Genomic DNA, 18,606 nt, shown 5'->3' with positions numbered 1-18,606 from the left:
AAAAAAGAAAGTACAGGCTGGGCATGGTGGCTCATGCCTGTAATCCCAGCACTTTGGGAGGCTGAGGTAGGCAGATCATGAGGTCAGGAGTTCGAGACCAGCCGACCAACATGGTGAAACCCCATTTCTACTAAAACTACAAAAATTAGCCAGGCGTGGTGGTGCATGCCTGTAATTCCAGCTATTCAGAAGGCTGAGGCAGGAGAATCACTTGAACCTGGGAGGCAGAGGTTTCAGTGAGCCAAGACCATGTCATTGCACTCCAGCCTGGGTGACAGAGTGAGACTCCATCTCAAAAAAAACAAGAAAGAAAGTACATGCTTAACATCCTGGGAAGCTGGGGGAAGGACCTACAGGAACTCTGCATTGTCTTTGTACCTCTTCTGTTAGTCTAAAATTATTTCAAAATTAAAAGTTTATTAAAAAAAAAAAAGAATACAAAGCATGGAAATGCCCAGGAAAGAATGTTAATGAAAAAAGCAAATGTAAAGTTATATAAAGAAAGTGACCACAAACATATAAAAAGATACATACCAAACATACCAAAATTAGTAGTGGTTATCTCTGTGTGGAGAAATTAAAGGTGATATATTTTCTCTTTATGCCTTTCTGTCACCTCCAAATTTTCTTCAGTGAGAATTTTTTAGTTTTATAGGAGAAAAAAATGAAAACAAAAACCATTTGAAAGTGCTCACTGCCTTCCTCAAGCTCCCTCAGTATCCCTAAGTACTGTTGAGGGTATTCAGATTTCTTAGCGTGGCAGACAAGGTGCCTCATGATATCTGGGTCTGTTTCCCTCTTCAGCCTCATTTCTTGTCCTCTTCCCGTCTCATTATTATGAGCTACTTACAGACCCCAAACTTACCCCATGGTAAATCTTCCCCTTATTAAGGACTATCCCTCAAGACTCAGCCACAGCCTCATTCAGTGGGACTTCCCTGCCTCCTCTCTACCCCATGCTATCATAGTACCATATTTTGGCTGCTTTTTGCATTTATCACACATTGATCTGTCTCACCCACTTGTCTGTGATCCCCTTGAGCACAGGGTCTCTGCGTTACTATCCAGGCTCTGGAGCCTGGCACAGTGCTAGCACACAGTAGAACCTCCACCACTTTTTGAATGAGACTAATTTCATTCACTATATTCATTGTTTCTCCTGCAGCGCTGCCATTATCACCTTCCCCTAACATCCCTAGATGCGAAGAGAAACTTGCCACAATCTAGTCATATAGTTCTCCGAAAAAGAGGGTGACTGGAGCCTGCCTGAGGTAGATGGTTCCAGCAGTCATGAGTTCCTGGAAATTCTCCCAAGGACACTGCATTTACTGATCCACACAATGTTTCTCTGAAAAAAGCTGACAGAAGCTTCTCTAGTAGTTCCTGAAGCTGGTGCCCCGCAACGTAAAAGCAAACTACTCCACACAAGAATTGAAAAGGGTATGAAGCAGAAATTTCCTTTTCCTCCCAGACTTAGGGAATGCACTTTCCGTAAGTTAAAAAAAGAAAAAAGCAGTAAAGTAAGCTGTAAGATTTTCCAGCTCTAATGTGTGGTTTCCCTCACATAAAACTTTCATAAGCTCAAGTCCTTCCCTAAGACAAGACTTGGAAACATGATTTTGGAAGCCAAACTTCTAGTACCATGACCACAACGAATTGGGTTGAGGGTTTCACAGACTGTAATTTCACCCCTTTGGGTAGGAGAATGAACACTATAAGCAGTCGCAATCTACTGCCTTCAATGGGTGCTTCAGAGACTGTACCCCTAGTATCTATCACAGGGTCATCAAATAAGCATAACATAATATTTGAATGAATAAACAGTCTTTTTTTCTTATTTGCTTCATTGTTTCAGTATAATTCTCACGTAGGAAAAAACTGCTCCACAGATTTCCAGAGTAATGTTGATGGGAAAGATCTCCTAGTCTATATCTTTTTTTCTCCCTACTCTGTAGCTTTGTTCATAAAAACTAGACTCTCTTTTACCTCCCCAACTGCTGGATATGCTTTCCTCCTTCATGGATCCTTTCCTGGCTGAAGCCACTCCCTCATCCATAACTCCTTTCTTCTCTACTGTACTCTTCATGCCTTGGAAAACACGAAGAAGAAAAAAAATATATACACATTGTGTCCTGATTGTGTATTATATTGTGTCTCTCAGAATGTCACAGATATTTTGGTGTTTTTGTCAATAAGACATTTTGGGACATAGCTCTTGTCAAAACATTAAAGTTGCAAATTAGATTATAAGAATTGTATTTATAAAATAATTTTCAATAGAATAGTGTATTATTTAAAATAATAAAATGGAGGCAATGGAATGAATTTCTAATAGCAACGGACTGGTGGTAGGAGGACACATGGGAGGGAAGAGAGATGGTTTTGGATAACAGGCTTCCTAGTGCCCCAGAGCATAAGGCTACCTTTAGGTATATGCGCCAAAGGTAGATTTTTTTTTTTTTTTTTTTAACAGTCTCGCTCTGTCACCCAGGCTGGAGTGCAGCAGTGCAATCTCAGTTCACTACAATCTCCACCTCCCAGGTTCAAGTGATTCTCCTGCCTCAGCCTCCCAAGTAGCTGGGATTACAGGCATCCACTACCACACCCGGCTATTTTTTGTGTTTTTAGTAGAGACGGGGTTTCACCATGTTGGCCAGGATGGTCTCAGACTCTTGACTTGAAGTGATCTGCCCATCTCCAGCCTCCCAAAGTGCTGGGATTACAGGCATGAGCCACCGAACCCAGCCCAAACACAGAATCTTTTTGTTGTTGTTGTTGTTTGTTTGTTTGTTTTTCTGAGATGGAGTCTCGCTCTGTCACCCAGGCTGGAGTGCGGTGGCGTGATCTCAGCTCACTGCAAGCTCCACCTCCCGGGTTCACGCCATTCTCCTACCTCAGCCTCCTGAGCAGCTGGGACTACAGGTGCCTGCCACCACACCAGGCTAATTTTTGTTGTATTTTTTTAGTAGAGACGGGGTTTCGCCGTGTTAGCCAGGATGGTCTTGATGTCCTGACCTCGTGATCCACCCTCCTCGGCCTCCCAAAGTGCTGGGATTACAGGCATGAGCCACTGCGCCTGGCCAGAATCTTTAATCTATGCTAATGAACTGACACTGATTCTGAATTAACATCTTGGTTCTCTGAAATCAACTCATTTTCCAAGCAGAAGCAGGCTCCAACACTCCCTACCACCCCACAGCTTCTGCTGTGTTCCCAAGATACTCTGCTTGCCTCCAACACATTTAACTTTAAATGTGTAACTGCATATAAGGTTTTTCCCACTGAACTGTAAGTTTTTTGAAGACAGGGACTCATTCCATCTCCCCAGCATCCAGCATTGTTTGACATGTATGAAGTGTTCAATATATATTTGTAGAGTAGATAAATCTCTGTCCTTCCCTGAATGCCTAGCTGGGAAGTTCAGACAAACAGGCTGGATACAGAATTTGCCTGCCAGACACTTAAACTCATGAGGGCAGATTTTGGGCTGATTTGTTCACTGCTGTGTCCTCAAACAGTGCAGAGCACATATAGTTAATAAGTATACGTTGAATGAATGGATGGACCTGCCCCTTTTGAAAGGATACCTTCCCATCCCGTGTCATCTGATTTTCCCAGCAAACATACTCTCTGACCTCAGGAATGCCTCTCAGCATTCCCTCTTCTTGTACTGAGTCTCTCTGATGGTAACTTCTTGCCCAAAACCACATACCCACTGGAACTCACGGGCCTGCTAGTTCCTGTTCTTTGTCCTTCCAAGTTGGTCTTCTCCTTCTTGTTCTTCTCCTCTTCTTCTTCCTCCTCTCCTTTTTCTTCTTCTCCCCCATGTTTCTTTGACTTATTTGAGATATGTAAGAAAAAAAATCTTACATTTCCTATATCATTATATCTTTTTTTTTTTTTGAGACAGGGTCTCACTTGGTCACCCAGGCTGGAGTGCAGTGGCGCAACCCTGGCTCACGGCAGCCTTAACCTCCTGGGCTCAAGCCATTCTCCCATCTGAGTCCCCCGAATAGCTGGGACTACATGCATGCACCACCACGCCCAGCTAATTTTTTTGTATTTTTTTTTTTTTTTTTTAGAGCTGGGTTTCACCATGTTGCTCAGGCTGGTCTCGAACTTATGAGCTCAAGCAATCTACCCGCTTTGGCCTCCCAAATATATCATTACATCTTAATGATCATTTCTTCATCTACCATTCAGTTTACAAATTAAGATAGTACCATTAAAATTGAAGCTCCTATATATGTCTTTCCACCAATGCTTTTCCCTTCCTAAAAGTAACCACCACCTTTTCGACTATTATATATGTATTTACATACATATGTATGCATATGTATATATATGTGTGTGTATATGGTATTGTTTCATAATTTTTAACTTTGTTTTTGGTTTATTTTATCTTATTTTATTTTATCTTATTTTATTTTATTTTATTTTATTTTATTTGAGACAGAATCTCACTCTGTTGCCCAGGCTGGAGTACAGTGGCATGATCTCAGCTCACTGCAACCCTCTGCATCCCGGCTTCACACAATTCTCATGCCACAGCCTCCCAAGTAGCTGGGATTACAGACGTGAGCCACCACACCCACCTAATTTTTGTGTTTTTAGTAGAGACAGGGTTTCACCATGTTGGCCAGGCTGGTCTTGAACTCCGGATCTCAGCTGATCCACCCACCTTGGCCTCCCAAAGTGCTGGGATTACAGGTGTGAGCCACTGCGCCTGGCCCAGTTTTTAACTTTTTATTAATTATATAATATTCTAGCATGCTACTGCTACTTGCTTATTTTCTTTCTTTTTGTTCAATTCTATATTTTAGAGATTATCCATGTGGAAACATGGAGCTCCAGTTCCTTCCTCGTTACTGCTATACAATATTTCACTATATAAAATATGACAGCTGATTAATTCATTTTGCTACTAATTGATGTATAGGTAGTTTTGCATTTTTGCTGTTATGAACACCATTGCTATGGACGTTTTTGTTACCCTTTTGGTGGGAGTGAAGGGGTTCTAGTTGGCTAACTGGGAAAAAGTCCAATTCTATTTTTTCCACGAGGACTCCAACAGAGCCAGCACTCTCCAGCCACTGTAGGCCCAAGAACTCAATGGCTCAGGAGACGTCAGCTGTGTTGGGCTGGCAATGAAAGTGGAGAGAAATGCATTTAAGTTGCTTCTTTCCAGAAATTCTGTCCAAAGTCTTGACTTAAACATGACACGAAATTGTCCTGTTATGTTTCTCTAGCAGCCTGGCAGTCCAAGTGTAAGGCTGAAGCAAGCAAATATTTGGATTCATTCAGTAGTAACTGTCCAGTAATAACATAAGCTACTTTTTTTGTTTGTTTTTTGAAACAGAGTCTCACTCTGTTGCCCAGGCTGGAGTGCAATGGCACAATTTTGGCTCACTGCAACCTCCGCCTCCTGGGTTCAAGTGATTCTCGTGCCTCAGCCTCCTGAGTAGCTGGGATTACAGGTGTGCTCCACCACGCCTCGCTAAGTTGTTTTGTATTTTTAGTAGAGACAAGATATCACTCCTGGCCTCATTGGATTCACCCACCTTGGCCTCCAGGCCTGAACCACCATACCCAGCCACATAGTCTACTTTTAACTCTACTCTTGCTTGCTTACCTTGAAAATTCGTATTTCATCTGCTTGCATTTTTTTGCACTGTTTTTGACAGAATTTTTTATCTACATCTTATCCATTCTGAGATGATACTGAAAGACATCACATGTATAAATGTGTGGGGAGGGGCCGGGCGCGGTGGCTCACACCTGTAATACCAGCACTTTGGGAGATCAAGGCAGGTGGATCACGAGATCAGGAGATGGAGACCATCCTGGCTAACACGGTGAAACTCCGTCTCTACTAAAAATACAAAAAAAAAAAAAAAAATTAGCCGGGTGTTGCAGCACCGGCCTGTAGTCCCAGCTATTTGGGAGGCTGAGGCAGGGGAATCACTTGAACCCAGGAGGCGGAGGTTGCAGTGAGCTGAGATCACGCCACTGCACTCCAGCCTGGGGCAACAGAGGACGACTCTGTCTCAAATAAATAAATAAATAAATGTTGGGGGGGGGATTGCCATATTTATATATATTATATAAATCCTTGTATTGCCTCAGAACCTAGTGCATCAGAGTTCTTTTTAAAGCTCAATTTAAAAAAATATTGAATGTAATCTATTTTTCTACCAATAATGTTAACCTTGGCTCTGAGGCAGCATTGTTTTTCACCTTTTATGCGTATTTTGATATCATGTGATATTTTAAAAGCCATATTAGTCCTCTCAATATATGATGTCTTTACATCTTGAAGCTCAAGTTATAGAATATTTTCTGTGTTTTTGGCTCTAACATTTAATATTCTTATATATTACAGGAGGTTACAAAATGTTATACAGTAAAGTAATTGGAGCACCACCTAGTGGGCATTCTGGCTACATTTCTGACTTGAAGGGAACAAAACGTGGTTTCTTGGGAACAAAACATGGTTTCTTGCGACCAAGGGGGAATGTGACCAGGAAGACATGTCCCCTCCCTTCCGCTGGAGACTGAAGTAACAACTACGTAACTCATAGACCCTTCCAACCACCCAATACTTTAGGAATGTGCTTGGAGCTCTTCTAAATCCATCTCACTTGAACTGCAAAGCCAGAAACAACAGCCATTATTCCTTTAAATCCCACAAAATGCTGAGTAGATTAAAAGGATTGTTTCTGCTCCCATATGCTCAACGCCCATAGCTCAATAACCTTACTTTTACAAGAACCCAGCAACAATGATTTCATTTTGAATGAATCCATGATCTTCTGTGCAACATAGTTAAATGTAACCAGGCCAGGACGGTGGCTCACCCTTGCAATCCCAGCACTTTGGGAGGTCAAGTTGGGAGGGTCATTTGAGGCCGGGTGTTCGAGACTGGCATGTGCCACCATGCTTAGCTAATTTTAAAATTCTTGTAGAGACGGGGTCTCGCAATGTTGCCCAGGCTGGTCTTTAACTCCTGACCTCAAGTGATCCTCCCACCTCCAACTCCCAAAGTGCTGGGATTACGGGTGTGAGCCACCATGCCATGCATGTCAACCATTCTTATTTATTCTGCTTTTTATTTTCCTGGCTTCTCTTCAGCACACTCGACTATTCTTTATAGCAATGCTCCCCAAATTTTTTCATGCGGTATTGCTCGTAGAAAGTGATAATATTAGTATAGTGCTGGACTAAATGGATGAGGTTGCTCAAAGGTTTTATGCAGTCTCTCAAAGAGATGCCACTGGGATTGAGCTCACTTGCCCAGGACAGTAACCTGCTTCTCAATGTATCCTTTAATGGTGTTCCTCTTTTGCCAGTCTTACTTGCCCACTCCCTGACCATGCCTCCTGGGATCACCTCCCAAGTAAACTACTTGCACCCAAATTCTTGCCCCACTACAGTAAATAATGAATACCAAAAAAATGGCAAAATGACAATAAAAGTAATATCCAAGCAAAGTGAAACTTTGTGCCTCAAGCTTTGCTCTAAAACATGTATCAGCCTCTTAGGTAAAGCAATGCATTGATTAATTAATGAAGGCAATTACTTAAATTCTGTGCTTCACTTTGCATGTGGAGGCACTCTATGCATTTTAAGAACATTTTTAGACTTATATCAAGACATTTGGCTTTCATATGTAAAGAACCAAGCTACAAAAGTTTTAATGACTTCCCAGGTCACATCTTTAACAGTAAAAGTCAAAATAGTTAAAATTCATTGAGCATTCACTATATGCCAGATTCTGTGTGAAGTGTTTTTCGCCATTCCACTAATCATTGTAACTTTATATTATTTTGGATGTTAAGATACCCACTCCACAAATGAGGAAATTGAGCTAAAAGAGATTGGTTCCAAATTGGCACTGATCAAAAATTAGAGAGAAAGCTTTGAACTAGCAAGTAGAGAGAAGCTGTGGCAATATAGACTATTTTTACGCTACAAAATGTTATTCTAATAAAGTCTACGTATACACTCAAAGTGAAGTAGAAGATCAGGACAGGTAATCAGATAATTCAAATGCAGCAAATTACTCTTTTTCATAGCAATTCATGAAGAACATATTTTGCTGAATTATCCACATGGTTAAATGAAATCTGCGCTATATATTATATGTTTTACTAATCTCAAACTTGGTCTTAAACAAATTGTCACTTTGGTCAGCCATATAAGCAACTGTGGTTGCAAAAAAATTCTCGAGCTGATTATTTGATTAGGTAAAATTGAAAACTCTGGTATTTTTAGAGTTGACATTAACATTTCAGTAAAATGAATTCTTCATTCTTGACTCTGTAGGCCGTCTGGGTTTGTTTCCTAGAGACAGAGATGATATTTGCACCCAAAATCTAAATACAGAGAAACAATCTTGAGCAAATGGCCAAGTTTTCACGTTGAGATGCTTAAACACATGAAGCTGCCCACATGAAACTTCTGTCGTCTTCCATAAAGACTTGTTTTCTTCATTTTATTTATGTTGACTCACATTGCAGCTACTTTATATTTAGAGTAAAATGGAAATTCTTCTGTATTCTACACAAAGCTAAGCAAATCGCAGTTTTCCTTTTGTTTCTGGGTGTCTTATTTGTTCAGGCTCTTTATAAACAGCCCTGAGCTTGGAAATTAGTTAGGTTTTGCTGTTTTTTCATTCTCCTTTTCTTATAGTTTAAAAATCAAATTGTCTGATTTTATTCTACTTTCACAAGAGTGGGCAAGAAGCCCATTTCCTGTTAATGATGAGGTGACCGTATTTTGACAGTACATTAAAGAATTGTTGGATGACATACTGGCAGAGGAAAGTCAATTGAGGAAAAAAGTGTACTCAGATTTGGAAAATGAGTCAGTGTCTAGGAACCAACTGCATTTAACACACAAAATTTGCTCCAAATGAGCAAATTGAAAATCCTTTAAGAGAAGCTGCATAACAAATATTTCTAGAGTTGTCAGGCACGGAATTCTGTATAAAAAAAATTCTGTTTAATTGCAGTGACATCAATTTCTGGGCTATCTCTAGGATAAATTGATAGAGTACTTAAACTAAAACACATAAATGAAATCACTAAATGCATTCAGAACTGTTCCCTAGAATTGTCAAAGTCTACATGCCTAAGTGTGTTCCAGTAAGTGACCGAGCGTCTACCGTAAACAAAAGTGTATGGAAAAATAACCCAAACCTTTGGAGGAACAAAATTAAAATGGCACATATCAACATGGCAAGCTAGCAACAGATGCACCAGAGAGACTTTATATTAAAGAGCTGACTTGAAAAAGATATTCAAGAAGTCAATATTCCTCCACTTCTTCAGCTTAATAATTAAAGTCATACTGTCCCTTCTCCTCCCCAAATAAAAGGTAAGAGCCGAATGAAAGAGGCTGACGCAGACAACCTGATGGCCTTGAAAATGCTGCATAATGGCCTGAGCATTTGCCCACATGGTTCAGTAAAAAGGTCAAGTCATGTCTTCATGAGAGATTAAGCTGCTTCCCCATGGACATCCAGGTCAAAAGCAATCAGGACTATTAACAATCTAATTGTTACTAATGATAACATTCATAAACATTTTATAGCACTGTACAGCTTACAAATTGCTTTCACACACATTAATCACATGACCCTCATAACAATCCTATCAAGTAGGTAGAACATGTATTACTATTACTGTTTTACCAAAGACACTACAATCCAATTCTCTAGATATCCCAGTTTTCTCTCCTCCACCCATTACTGAGTCTCAGTCTCCAAACTACATCCTCAAAAGTTTTTGACACCTTTAATCCCAGCACTTTGGGAGGCCGAGGTGGGCAGATCACAAGGTCAAGAGATTGGAACCATCCTGGCCAACATGGTGAAACCCCATCTCTACTAAAAAATACAAAAATTAACTGGGTGTGGTGGGGCACACTTGTAGTCCTAGCTACTTGGGAGGCTGAGGCAGGAGAATCGCTTGAACCCGGGAGGCAGAGGTTGCAGTGAGCCAAGATCGCACCACTGTACTCCAGCCTGGCAACAGAGTGAGACAAAAAAAAAAAAAAGTGTTTGACTTTTACAAGCCTAAATCACCCCTCATCACAGGGGCTGCAACTGTTTACCAGTTTATACATGATAAAATGATGGGGCTGACTCTGTCATTATATTCTGTGAAATAATGGGTTGAGTATTTAAAGTGATGATGAGCACTCCAGGAACAATGAAAAGGAGAAGAGAAATCAGTGTGATAAATCAGGAGGCCAAAATAAATGCACATCACTCCCCTGATGACAACCGGTTATTAAGCAAGAAAGCTATCACAAAAATGAAATTCATGGCTTGGTGTCATTATAAATACACACTAAAGAAGGCTTCAGATACTGCACCACCCAACACTGCAGAAAACACTAAAATACTTCCATAGCAACTATCACTAAGGACATCATTAGGATGCTGAAAATGTAAAAGAGGAAAAAAGAGCCAATAAATGGGGACAAACAAGATTATTTCCCTGGTAGAATGAAGCCCATTGTTCACTCTCAAAAGACATAAATATTTAACCACCCAAGGCAAGCTATAATCAGCTATTTCAGCTAGCCAAACCCATCTTCCTGATATATAGTGTTTCCAAAAAATAAATCAGCCAAGGAGTTGAAAATCCAAGGAACTCACAAATGCATGTACCAGGCTGGTGGCAGCATGCTCTAGTCTAAAGTATTAGTCTTGAGTCAGGAGGGGAGGGTGTAAGCCTCAGCCCGGTCACTTAGTACCTATCAAACCTATTATGGGACAGGTAGGTATTGTCAGGGACACAAAAGCGAATCAGAAATAGATTCTGTCCTTGGGCTGTTCAGTGTTATAGGGGGAGATAGATATGATAGATGTCAAAAGAGAAATAAGATTGTTGCTATTCAATTTTAGAATCTTATTGCAGGGTGTTGTGGGTGGACTTGCATCCCCCAAGAAGGTATGTTGAAATCCCAACTCTCAGGACCCCAGAATGTGATCTTATTTGGAAATAAGGCCTTTGCAGATATAATCAAGTTAAATGAGGTTACTAGAGTGGGCCTTAATCCACTATGACTGATGGCCTCATAAGAGAAGAGAATGCCACGTGGAAACAAAGATACACAGGGAGAAGACGACTGTGCAACAACAGAGGCAGAGATTGGAGTGAAACAGCTGTAAGCCAGGGAACACCAAGGATTGCCGAGAGGCACCAGAAGCTGGGAAGGGGCAAGGAAGGACTCTCCCTACAGCCTTCAGAGAGAGGATGGCTCTACCAATGTCTTGATTTCAAACTTCCAGCCTCCAGAACTGTGACAGAATAAATTTTCATTGTTCTTGGTATGTTATAACCATAGCCCTAAGAATCGAATACAGAGGCAAAGAGTAATCTCATCCTACTGGGATTAGGGCCAGGTTTCCGGTAAGAGATGACATATAAATTGAACTTTGAAGAACTTATACCATCTAAATGGTAGGAAATGTGGTTTCCTATTTACGTGATGATAGTATTCATCATCTGTTGAGAATCCACCATGTGCCAGGTATTGCACTAGGAGTCATTCATATATAAACGGATTGGACTCTGGCTTATATACAGAAGTCATCTAGACCTCACCTCCCTCCTTGACCCTCCCCCTTCTATCCCACAGTGGTTGATATGTATAAAATGTTTAGTTTAGTAAATAGAAGAGGAAGATTGGTTTGGGGGCTGGGAGAGCTGTGAAGGGAAGAGGGGAAGAGGGTGAAGCAGAGGGCAAAGCATCTATTCCCTTTCTGACCTCCTTCTATAAGATGGTGGAAGCAGTTTCCAGAACCTCTATGAGTTGTTTTGTTTACATGTGAAACCAGCTGAGGAAATACTCAAAGAGACTCTCAGAGGCTCTAGGCACAAGCCCAGCATATTTGGGGCTGAGCCAGGAAAGGACATTCTCCTCTCTGCACCACAGAGGCCAAATGGAGGCTTCCCAAGGACAAGACTCTTTGGGAACACTAAGAGGCAACACCCTTGGCATGGGCTATGTTCTCATGATGGACAGTGACCCTGAAAAGTTTCAGCCTTGGCAAAGCCTCAGCAAGTGACCCTGCAAGCAGAAGCTGGACATGTGGGAGCTGGGGCAGAAGCAAAATAACAAGGCGGAAGACCATGGCAACTGCAAAAGAAAGACTGGTGAGCAGGGGAACTTCTTTGGAAACTTCTAGAAATAACTGGAAATAATTTGAAGGGGGTTCATTTCTTTCAGTCAAGTAGGAAGGGGATTTATGCCATAAATATCGATATGTAAAAAAAAGACAACTGGCAGATGAGGTCTGGAACACATGGGTCAGGCACAGATTTCTAATATATCCAACTGAAATTCATCATTATCCCCTTTCCACTTTACCAGCAAGAAAACTGAAGCTCGGGAGGTTAAATAACTTTCCCAGCCAGTAACTCTGTAAGTGACTGAATCGGAAATAAATCCATGTGTGTCTGCCAGTAAAGCCAGTACTCTTTCTGCTATACCACACTGTTGATCTGGGCAACAGTAGGGAAAATTTGACACTTGCAAGGAGCTTGGAAAAGAACACAGTAGGTCAGGGTACTAGCCAGGGTCCTGGCAGAAAACAGAACTCAAGCCAAATTATTCAAATGAAGGGACTTTAACAAAGATACTAGTGACATAGCTGTGGGCAGGATTAAGGGAATTAGCAAGGGATGTTGAGACACCCAGAGACCAGCAATAGAAGGAAACCACTCCTAGAGAGACCTAGTGAGAGCTGGTGAGACCTACAGCCACAGAAGACAGGCCACCAGCAGGATCTATAATGGTGGAGGGAGACTGCCAGAGAGTTGGCTCCAAAGCAGAGAGGGACTGGGGAAAAATAACACAACCTTTCCTTTTATCTCCCAGTCTCCTGCTGCTGCCACCATTGGCTGCACCCCTACCTGGAAACCAGTTATCAAGGGAGCCTGGGGCAATAGGTGGCAGGAATCAGAGACTCCTGGAAACAGAAGAGGAAGAGGACATTGCCATGGAGAGCAGAGAAGTTGAGGCCATGTGCTAGGCTTGTCCTGTTTTGCTCTTAGATGTATTCTCTGTCCCCAATCTACCCTGTTCGTATCACAGAGAATTACTTTTTCCTTGTTCCTTTGCCCTCTGGTTTCTGGGTCAGTTCAGCCATTGGATGGCCCTGAAGAGAGAGCAGAAAGGAAGAAGCTGGGTATTTCTCCCCACTTCTCTCAGCTTCAAGTATTGTCTCTGGCAGCAGCCATCTCTTCTATGGACCCAGGTCTTGCTCCAAGAGTTTCTGTGGTTCCAGCTTCTCCCTGGTGGCCTGGCTTCTTTTGTCCCTTAAGCTTTAGGCAGTGGTAGTAGCTTTCTGCTCTTGATAATCTCAAGGATACCTTACTCTCCCACTTTAGGCTTCTTACCTTTGTCATCTCCTGGTATTAAATCTCTTCTTTAAACTATCAAGAATATTTAGAATCCTGACTGATAGAGGAAACTCTCACATGGGAGAGCCTCAACCTTCCCAGAAAAGCATGAGGGGAATAAATATAAACATGACTTGCATATCATAAATATGGAAAAACTTCCATGGAATCTGTCACTGCTGTGTGCCTATTCCCTCCTCTCACTGGGGCCTCCAGTCCCTCAACCACCAGTGTTCTGGTCCACTTTTTAGCCTGGCTTGCCCTTCATATCCCTGGAAATCATGAACAATCATATCAGCAATATTCTATTAGAATTCTTGATTTTCCTGCTGACTTGCCCTCCTGCTGTAGCTATTCTGTCAGTCCCTATCCTTAAGTACAATAAATTATCTATTTTCTCTCTTCCTGCTATTTTTACTGGACAAAGGAACACTACCTGGCCAAAATTTCTTCTGGGATGTTTTCCCTGTTACTTATATCCATTGTACCCATTTCCAACAACCATGCACCCATGGCTTTACCTGGCGTCCCTGGAATCTTTTCAGTTCATGTAAACTTAAAATTTATGCAAAGGAAATCCACTAAGGATTGGAGACCAAAAAACAAATGTATGACGTCATGCTATAATTTCACACACAGAGAATTATTTTAAAAATGGAATGGGTTCATAAAAATGAAATAAATTGCTGATATGTAAAACCCATCATAGAAAAATCAGTATATTATTAAAATGGTTATTCATAAAATAATTCACCACATTTTTCACTTTAGAATACCAAACCCCCACCACGCATTTGGAATTTAATTCAATTTACAAAGTTTCCATTTGCCCACAACTCTTCAGGACCACATGCCTTTTCCAACTCAAATATATTTCAAGGTCCAATATCAATGGTTTAGATATATATTAAGACATGTCAGACAGAGATTCTGTCTGCTCCACTATATGCTTTTGTTTTTGGAGCTGGGATGCAGTTTAATCTACTTGTTAAACACAAAGATGTGGTAGATTGCATTATTGGTTCTGATTCTTTCCTATACTGTATCTGTGCCCTTCACCATTGACTTTGGAGTCCCTCTCATGTTGAAGGTTAGATTTCATGGAGTAGTTATTGAGGAATGCTCTTGGAAACAGCCATTTTAAGGGAGTGAGGGAAGCAAGATTGTCACAGAGAAAAATGGGACTAATTTAGTTGCAACCCAGGCCTCACCCAATCCTATGGGAAGCTCTGATGCTAGGATAGCCCTTCAGAGATGTCTTGAATTGAGGTAAGGGGTCAGACCTCATACTCATATCTGACTAGTCTTTGGATATGGCTCGACCGTGGGGGCACCCTTGGGCAAGGCAGTGCCCTTCAGCTGAGGACAATTCCTGGTGGGCAGTGGGATGGGTACTCCAGGGTGAGGGTGGAGGTGAGAGGATGGGAGTCAGTGGACTTGGTGAGCCGTCAGCAGCAGGCAATATTCCTAGAAGCTGATAAAGTAAGTGCCTTGATTCTGGAAAGGGACCAGGAAGTGCACCTCAGCAACTACCACATTCCACAAGGGTGAAGCATATCTCAGTTGGGCACAGTGGTGCACACTTATAGTCCCAGCAATGCAGGATGATCCCTTGAGCTCAGGCATTTGAGTACAACCTAGTCAATAGTCAGATCCTTATCTCTTAAAAAAAAAATGAGGTGTGTCTCTTTGCTCTTTGACATTAGGCTCAGCCTTGTAACTTGCCTTGACCCACAGGATGAGGCAGAAATTAGTGTACCAGTTCCAAGCCTAGGCCTTGACCTTGCATATTTCCAATTTTCTTCTTACACATGTCCAGGGTAACCTACTGGTCCCAGGAGGAAGATGAGAGGCATATAGAACAGAGCTACCCCAGCCACCTAGCCTAGCCCAGCTTAAATCAGCCAATCCCAAGATGACTCATAGATCCTACTGGTCTTGTGTGATGTGGTTTGTTATGCATTGATAGCAAGTCAATACAATAGGCTCGGACTCAAAAGTCAGGTCTGTTCCACTGCCATGTACTTCTGGCTTGTGACCTACTTGTGACCTTCAACAATTTTCCCAACCTTTCTTCTAAACCTCAGATTTATCCTTGATATAGAAATAATCATGTCTGCTTTATGATGTTGCTATAATATAGCCATGTGTTTACCATGGTACATAGCAACTTAGAAGCACTGAATTACTATAAGTTATAGTCAATATTTGTATTATATTTTATTTCTAGGTGCAAAAATCCTGTAACTAGAAGATATTGCTGGCAAAGGGAAATAGCAAAACATAGGTCAGTCTCCATTGCTTTCCCATCCTTGAGGCTGCTCCTATCCTGCTCTCTGCCCTTCAAGAGTCTAGGTTCTGGGAGTGGAGGAGATGGTAGAGCTGAGTCTAACAACTATAGGGTAAATTGGAGTATCAGCCCTCTGAGTTCTAGGACTACTGAGCCAAAGATAGTATCAGATGGAAGAGGGAAAAAAGAAGAGGGGATAGATACCCTAAGTCTTACTCTGGCCTTTTTCTGTGCGTTCTAGGCTCTTGGGCTTTCTTAACTTTGCATAAGATGGTGTCCTAACAGGTCAAGAATGGCCTGCAGTGGAGGGGTGAGTGGGTTGGGTTGGGGGCTGGGGGGCCCTCACTGTACTACCACTTCAAACATTACTGTAGGTGGAGAATTTTCACTTACTGAAACTCTACTGCCAAGTTTTGGCAGGGTGCTTGGCTTTTGTTCTCTTCCTTTTAAAGCTGACAAGGAAAAGCAAAGTGCAGAAATAGTGTTAACCAAATAAAGAGACACCATGCCTTTTTTTTTAAACCTCATTTGCGTCAGAAAATCCATTCCCAGATGAGCCATAACTAGACAACACTGTACATATCCCACATCTTACAAGAGAAAGTTTTATGGGCAGCCCTCATATTTTACGGGTTCAAGCCATGGTTCTAAAGGGAGTTGAGACTGAAAATCTTCACATCTCTATCTCCAAAATCTTAACGGTAGCACTCTACTCCCAGTTGTTAGGTTATTTCATTTTAAACATGGGTGGAACTCACAGTCGAATGTCTTGTTTCTTCACTTCCCAAATTCCTAAAACAGCTACTCTTTGTTTGTAATGGTGCTGGGAAAAAAAAAAAAAGAGAGAGAGAGAGAGAAGAGAAAAAGGAAAACAGTACATTCCTGAAACATTACAAAAGACCAGCAGATGAGAATCAAATGCAGCATACTGGAGAGAATCCTGGGGAAGGACTACGGCAGGGCTGCTCAAACTTGTGTTCGGAGACAACTTAACAAAAGAGGAGGACAAAACAGTAACCCTTGGGATATCTAGAAATATAAATGAAAATGAAAATAGCTAACATTAGGGAGCATTCACTATGAATCACCCACTGTTCCAACATTTGACATATACTTGTCACTTCTCATGATAACTCTACGAGGCAGATGATATTATTCCCATTTTACACATGAGAAACTGAGACACAAAAAGGCTAAGCAACTTGCCCCAGGGCACACAGTTAGAAAAGGGAGGAGCTAAGTTTCAGTCTTGACCCAAAGCCTATGGTTTCAACCACAGGTTGCCATGAGTAGTTTACCACCAGTTCAAAATTCCATTAAAGTTGTGCCTTAAAAATGCCTACAGTCTAGGTGTAATGGTTCATGCCTGTAATCCCAGTACTTTGGGAGGCCGAGGCGGGCAGATCACCTGAGGTCGGGAGTTCGAGACCAGCCTGACCAACATGGAGAACCCCTGTCTCTACTAAAAATACAAAATTAGCTGGGCGTGGTGGTGGGTGCCTGTAATCCCAGCTATTCAGGAGCCTGAGGCAGGAGAATTGCTTGAACCCAGGAGGTGGAGGTTGCAGTGAGCTGAAATTGCGCCATTGCCCTCCAGCCTGGGCGACAAGAGCAAGACTCCGTCTCAAAACAAACAAACAAAAAAATGCCTACAGATATTTTATTCTGCTCCATAGTATTTTCTTTTTTCTTTTAAGATAAAAAATACTTCTTTCGAAGATTTTCATCTACATTTTTCAGTGTCCTGCTTTCACTTTCTCTTTAAGTAAATCTTCAAGGAGAACTCTGGCTTCCAGAAGGTACAGCACTTGTTTCTTGTGTGCCCAGATAGAGAAGCACTGGCCCAGGGTGGCTCGCTGACCCAAGAGAAACAAAAATACCTATGTTATATCTGTCAGAATTAATTAGGCCAATTAACCAAATAGATAAGAAAGATTAAGTCCCTCCACCCCCCCCCCCAATGTCAAGGCAACTGAAACTAAAGGGTTGTGGCTAAAATGGAATTGAACAAAACAGATTAATTGGGTAATTTAGCAGTAGGTAGGAGACTAGACTAGCACACCAGTTAGACAGATGAAATTCACCATGGCTACACTCAAAATAAGCATAAGCCTTGAAAATAAGGCAGAGCATCTGATGAGTAGGATATTTTTAGCTTGGACTAAGATGTAAGAACGTGTGTGTGTGTGTGTGTGTGTGTGAGAGAGAGAGAGAGAAAGAGAAAGAGAAAGGAAAAACAAAACTGTGTGTGTGTGCCTGCATGGTGTGTGTGTGTGTGTGTGTGTGTGTGTGTAAGAGAAAGAGAGAAAGAAAACTTGGAGGAGAAACAAAAGTCTGCTTTTGTTAGAAAAAATAATACAATCCAATGGGGAAAAAGCACAGAATTTAGGGCCAATTAAATCATAAGTTAGAATATTGTATCTAATTCTATATAATAATGTGACTTGAGTTATTTTATCAAGTCTAAGACACCGTAAATGATAACATTCATACAAATTTCAACGATTTAAAGTATGTTTAAATTTGATCTTATAATGGAAGAAATACAATAACTATTGCCAATTGCAAAATGAAGATAATACATAAGATAGCCCTGCAAGGTGATGGTGAGGGGTAAATGAGGTAGCATATGCCTGACATATGGTAGGGCCTCAGGAAATACAAGTATTATTATTTCTATCACCTTTGGCCAAAAACAAGTTATTTGTCTTTTTCCTCCAAATAATATTTTATTTTTGCTGTTTTGCTGCACAATTTTACATTACAAAAGGTGCAGGTACTTACTTCACAATTGTAATCAGTATGCTGATGGATAAAGCAAGACAGTATTTATCCTTCCAAGATTTTTCTATGCTTGTACATCTAATGTGTGTGTGTGTGTGTCTAAATTGCTTTCGC

The 18,606-nt window shown here is 41.3% G+C and overlaps 1 protein-coding gene and 1 long non-coding RNA gene across 2 annotated transcripts in view; one reads left to right on the top strand and one right to left on the bottom strand.

Moving 5' to 3' along the window:
• The window catches only part of PRIM2 (primase, DNA, polypeptide 2 (58kDa)), a 410,194-nt gene that overhangs the window by 358,840 nt on the left and 32,748 nt on the right, over nucleotides 1-18,606 (bottom strand). The gene's annotated exons all lie outside the window — the stretch shown is intronic.
• Nucleotides 11,270-14,161, top strand: LOC105514324. Its single transcript, XR_001002164.1, has 3 exons — nucleotides 11,270-11,313; nucleotides 11,950-12,170; nucleotides 12,895-14,161. It is a non-coding gene; the product is annotated as an uncharacterized LOC105514324 (long non-coding RNA).

Source organism: Colobus angolensis, unplaced genomic scaffold (genome assembly GCF_000951035.1).
Source record: "Colobus angolensis palliatus isolate OR3802 unplaced genomic scaffold, Cang.pa_1.0 Scaffold241, whole genome shotgun sequence".
Classification (NCBI taxonomy): Eukaryota; Metazoa; Chordata; class Mammalia; order Primates; family Cercopithecidae; genus Colobus; species Colobus angolensis.
This window is presented reverse-complemented; position numbering and strand designations above follow the sequence as displayed.